We start from the raw sequence: 5,662 nt of genomic DNA, 5'->3' as shown, positions 1-5,662 counted from the left end.
TGAGGTTACCGCACCATTATCCTCCCTCCTCTTGAACATACTCCTATCACACAGACAAGGAAAAAAGCCTGGTTTTCTGTTATGTCCGTTCACAGCAGACAAGGAAAAAAGCCTGGTTTTCTGTTATGTCCGTTCACAGCAAAGTGCTGTTATGATGTGTGCTGAAGAAAAATAAGGCAGGACAGCATTTTATAATAGCTCAACATATGCTGCAGCACACTTTAGGTTTAAGAAAAAGCAATGCATCTCTGAAGAAAAAAAAAGAAAAGCCCACAATGCATATGTTTAACCACTTCCCGACCGGCCGTTGCATATAAATAATTGGCCAATCAGTGATCACATGCAAAGTAGTAAGCAATGATGTCACTTGTGACATCATTGCTTACTACGTGTGAATTCTGTGAATGATCACAGAGGTCACATGGTACAAGGCTATTCACAAAAACCTTGTACCATGTGACAAGCTGTGACCAATCACAGCTCACTCAGTACTTCTCAATGACTGCAAGAATGCACACAGAGAGAAAGAGAAATGATTGCTTTTACATAGTATATGGGTGTAAAAGCAATCGGTGTAAAAAAAAAAAAAAAAAAAAAATCTTCATCACCCCCCCCCCCCCCCCAAGTAGTACAGTGTCGCCATGGTGACACTGTACTGCTAGGGTGACAGTATGTAAAAAAAATAAATAAATAAATAAAAAATATAAAAAAATAAAATAAAAATGTAAAAAAAAATGTTTAAAAATTATAATTTTTGGTTATAAACTAATTTGGATTTTTTTTTTTTTTTTACTAAAAAGATAACGGAATAAATTTTGGCTAAGATTTATGATGAAATATTATTTATTTGCAAAATTTTATAAAAAAAACACTTTTTTTTCAACATTTTTAGACCTTTCCTTTACATAGCAAAAAAAAATACAAATCCCAGTGGTGAATAAATACCACCAAAATGAAGCTTTATCTGTCTCAAAAAAATGTTAAAAAATTCATTTGGGTACAGTGTTGCATGACCGCGCAATTGTCATTCAAAGTGTGATAGTGCTAAAAGCTGAAAATTGCCCTGGTCAGGAAGGGGGTGGAAGTGGTTAAATGTAAACGCTGCAACCTGCAATCTGTCACTAGGTAGTCCGTTTATGCAGCTGGTCCTAAAGTGTTCATTATTTTCATAATAATAATTTTTTTAAGATGTGTGCTAATAAAGAAAATGTCAGTTTTTTTCATATTTTAGTGTTTTGTCTTTTCCCTCAGTTTATACAATCGGCTTGATGAAGTTAAAACCAGGAAAGAAGAGAAGATGAGACAGGAGGCCTATGCCAGGAACAGGGAAAAAGCAAGAGAGTTTAAAAAGGTAAAGAGAGGATTTTTGTTTTTTTAAAAAAACAAAACCACTGAAGCAGGGTAAAAGTTAAAACATATTCTGGTACCAAAAACAACTTTACTGAAACATCGAGTCACATACATGAATTAGTACTGATGTGTACAGAATAGATTGAATAAAGCTTCAAATGGAAAGACAGGTACAACATACCCACAAAGGGGGTGTTGGGAAGATATAGGTGCACTGGTTAATATGTGGCATAAGAGTGTGCACAACGAAGAGTTGTCTAGAACAGCATGGAGACTGGGGTAAACATGAAATGAAAGGTTGTATAACATTGTCCCATAGTACACGGCTATATATCGTGTGCATTGATAGAGGGTCAATGTGCTAATCCTATATATCTAATGTCAACCATGTAGTATGGAAGAGGCTCACATGGCCATGGGTTTTGATAGAGAAATCAGCATGTAAGCAAGGAAAGACAAATGGGGAAGAGTCCCCAGAAGCAAGGGAGGAAAAGAAAAGCTGGGGAAAGATTCATGCCAAAGAACATAGCTGCTGCAAGGGAGAATCTGCTTCAAACGTGCGAATCACTATCTGTTACAACCAGTTCCAAACCCAGTAAGTTCTATCAACAGCTATGTAGTTTTGGGACCTGCCTGATTGGGTCCAAATTGAATGGTTAGTTAAGGTAAATCCTCACTTGGATTTACATCTAAGTAATGCTCTTCTGCAGCTGTAATAAACCTCTAAAAGGAAAGTCCAAAGCCCATAATGGGTGCGTAGATCAAACTGAACCACATGTCCATGCTGATGCTTTTTTATAGACATGTCTTCATGGTGCTGATGATGCTTTTAGTTGTTCAGTATGATGTGTGCACAAGCAGCAGATACCTTTGTTGTAGAAGAGCTGTAATGCACATGGAGAGTGGTTTATGCATCATATCTTGGTATATTCCCTCTACACACCCCCAAGGTCCTCGTCTACTCCATAATGCGCCGCTGTTCTGTGCTTCTAGTTGTATTGATCATGCTGGTACATTTTCTAGATTGTAAGCTTGAAAGAGTAGGGCCCTCTTACCCCTCGTACGCTGTCTGTTTTTGTTGTACTGTGCCATGTATTGTCCCCCCTATTGTACAGCGCTGAGCAAACCCTTTGGCGCTATATAAACTCGATGTAATAATAATAATACATTTTAGGCTTTCTGGATGTGTTAACGTGCTCTTAAAAGAATTTAAAATTTTTTATACATATGGAAAAAGTAATACCAAAGTTTCCCACTTTTATGTACTGCAAATATTTGGGATTCAGGAACGGAACATAGCATAGCTTCCAACCACGGTCTACCATTAACTGTGAGAGCTTCTTACAACATTGGTCATTTTCTTATCTAATGCTTTAACCGTGCTTTAAATTTACAGAGGACATTGGAAAAGTTGAGAGCGAACAAGATGAAATGACAAGAAAAACTGTTGAAGACTCCTGAACCCTTTGTCTACTTAGAAATGGAGGTTCTAAAATGAAGTACCGATTTGCCCTGCACATTTATTGGCGTGTGTTAAAAGAATATTTCTTGGCATCCAAGTGCATTTTTATGCGCTAGCATGTAACTCTGGCGGGTCATTTAGGACTCTTACACTGGACAATCACCAAAAGAAGACAGTATAAGTGACATGAACTGGTTATATCTAAAATCGTGCTTGTAGCTGGTATTTCACAGAAGATTGTAATCTGCTCAGTCATCTTTACTGGTGAGGGCAGTCATTGCGGAAGTTGAGGCAGTGCTTTCCATTTGCATATCTATGATCTGTAGCCTCAGTGAGGCTCTATTCTTTAACCTCCTCTTTGTATGTTCTAATGGGTAGAATGTTCTAAAAAAAAAAAAGGAGGGGGATCTGGAGTGATTTTTTTTTTTTCCCTTAAACTGTTAAAGTTTAAAATATTTATTTAAAGTTCCATATTTACCATTACCAACAAGGAGGTGGTGAGCTTTGCTAAACAGAAGCTGATTGTGCACCTCCAGCCTATTGCCTTAACCAGTTGGGTTAGTGGGCTTATGATTACTGGGGATAGAAATCCCAGTGTGGCCAGAACATGCTGTTGTAAAGTTTGTGTTTTTCCATATTTTGCTTAGAAAGGAAACTGTAAAAAATAAATTATTTTCCAAACACATTTAAAGCACAATCGTACTTTTCTGGATATTTTTTCAGTTTAATCATTCCTCTCCAGCTACCTGTGGTCTGCCCACCTGCTTTTATACTTTCCTTGAACCTCTGATCCAGCGATCCTCACTGTAGCTCTGCTCTGAGCCACATGGGTGTCTTCTGAAACAATTGCTGGATCGGGGCAGAAGTTGAGTTTAATGCCAGGTGGGCAGCATTCAAATTTCTTATGAAAAGTAGTTGTACTTTCTGATACTTTATATCAGATCATTACAGGTAATCGCAACAAAACGACTGCCCTACAGGGCATGAATGACAAATGCTTTTTTAGGATTTTCAAAAAGTATCCAAAAAGCCCCCATCTTAGGATGTACCTGTAGACTAGTCGTAATTTGTAACTATGTCATGAGATTACACAGCAGGCACCCTACAGGTCTGTAGTGACCAGACCTAGCAGGTTTTTACTGTTAGCCAACCGCCGTATTGACCACTAAGGTGTTGGATGGGACAGAATCCAGCTGCACCATACAGTGTTTGGTCATTGCTTGCATATTCAATCATCTTTGCTTTTTGCCAGGGAGATCTGGGTCCTGGAATGCTCTGGAATTAGTTACCATGGTGGAACTTACATGTTCCTGCTCTGTAATTTCAAGGCCAGGTTACATGCTATAACCAGAGCCCGGCATGGCTTTAAAGGAAAAATCTTACTAAAACTATGCTCCTTTTAGGCCGAGAGTAAATGAAGCATGGTTGAGTGTAAAATCATGCTTAGCTTGAGGGCTAATTCACATTTAAACATCGAGGTAATGTGAACTGAGGTGCTGTGCGTTGAGGTGTCATTTATTGTCACTATTATAGTAGCAGGTAACATGCCTGCACTGCCTTTTCCACAGCGTGCTCTTGCACTAGGTAAAACAATCCAGTAACATAACCCATAATGTGAAGAGGGCCAGAAAGTACTGCTCTTTTATATTGGGGAGTTTAAAGTTCCTCCAATGATTATCTGATTCTGCCTTCCAGACTAGGATGTCAGCCCATTGACTTCAATAGGCAAATCTTCCAAGACACAGATAGGAACAGAAAGAGCCATGAGGGGAGGAGATCACTTAAGCAGGCCTTAGATTATACAATTCTTCTTTCCTTCCACCACAGGTGAAAGGAAAGAAATATGCCTGAATCCCTCATCAACACAGTGTTGATAGGGGAACCCCTCCCACAGTGCTATTGTGTTCTGCCAGCAGGGAGACGTCCCAACTGGCAGAACAAAATTATTACTGCTAGCGTCTATAGCCGCTGGCAGAAATCATATGTAAAAATTCTCTAAGATTAGTTATACCCAAATCAGTCCAAGTGGAACAAGTTTGGTACAACCAGCCTGCCCACAGATGGATAGATTCGTGGCTGGTCCCTGCTGAACTGGCTGAAATTCAATCCATCTGTTGCTGGCTGTAGAGGAATTTAGGGGCTTTGTGGCTCTAAACCTGTTATCCATCATGCAGAACATAGGTTGTAGGTGAACATCCTCTTTATTTGGAATATCGTTGCATGTTTTTTGGTACGTTTCAAACTTTGCACATCACTTTTTGAAAAAATCTAATACTGTGCTTATCGATTTCTAAAAGTTGAATGTTTAAAAGCCTATTAATATGTATATATGTTTCCTATTTATATAATGAAGTTACTTAATATATTGATGTTTGAAAATGCTGTTACTATATTTTAATGCTATTTAACATTTTGTTTAATTTTTTAAAATAAATTGTGATTTCATAGATTTGGTTTTTGTATGTTTGTATTGTGGCTGATATTAGAGCTGTCAGTGGGTTCATACTGTTGCCCTGCGACAACCCTCAAAAATGCAAAATGATTCTCTGCAGTGCTATTCATTCTTAATGGCACCCTAACCCACCTTACCAATGCACCTAGGTTGCAGCAGGCCACAACATGCTTTAAAATATTACTGTGTTTTGGTGCGTTGTGTTGCAAAAAATACTACATGTACCTTTTCTGGTGCATATTGGTGGGTTAGGCATTCAAATGAATGAGCTTCCTGAACACAATGCATGTTAACGCACTGCAATCCAGCCTCAAAGATGCATACTCTCCCTAGTCCATTGCGAAAACCCTTGATATATATCCAGTAGTGTTCACAGCCTACCTACTCAGTTCTTCAAT

General features: G+C 38.5%; 1 long non-coding RNA gene across 1 annotated transcript; it reads left to right on the top strand.

Annotated features, from left to right (window-relative positions):
• The first annotated feature begins 1,249 nt into the window (after positions 1–1,249).
• Positions 1,250–5,261, top strand: LOC149427496 (uncharacterized). Its single transcript, XR_016311266.1, has 2 exons — positions 1,250–1,351; positions 2,747–5,261. It is a non-coding gene; the product is annotated as an uncharacterized LOC149427496 (long non-coding RNA).
• Positions 5,262–5,662: the final 401 nt, after the last annotated feature.

The sequence above is a fragment of the Staurois parvus genome, unplaced genomic scaffold (genome assembly GCF_062004578.1).
Source record: "Staurois parvus isolate SC_StPar_1 unplaced genomic scaffold, SC_StPar_1.0 ptg003713l, whole genome shotgun sequence".
In the NCBI taxonomy this organism is placed as follows: domain Eukaryota; kingdom Metazoa; phylum Chordata; class Amphibia; order Anura; family Ranidae; genus Staurois; species Staurois parvus.
The sequence above is the reverse complement of the archived record's forward strand: the minus strand, read 5'-3'. Positions and strand labels throughout refer to the sequence as shown.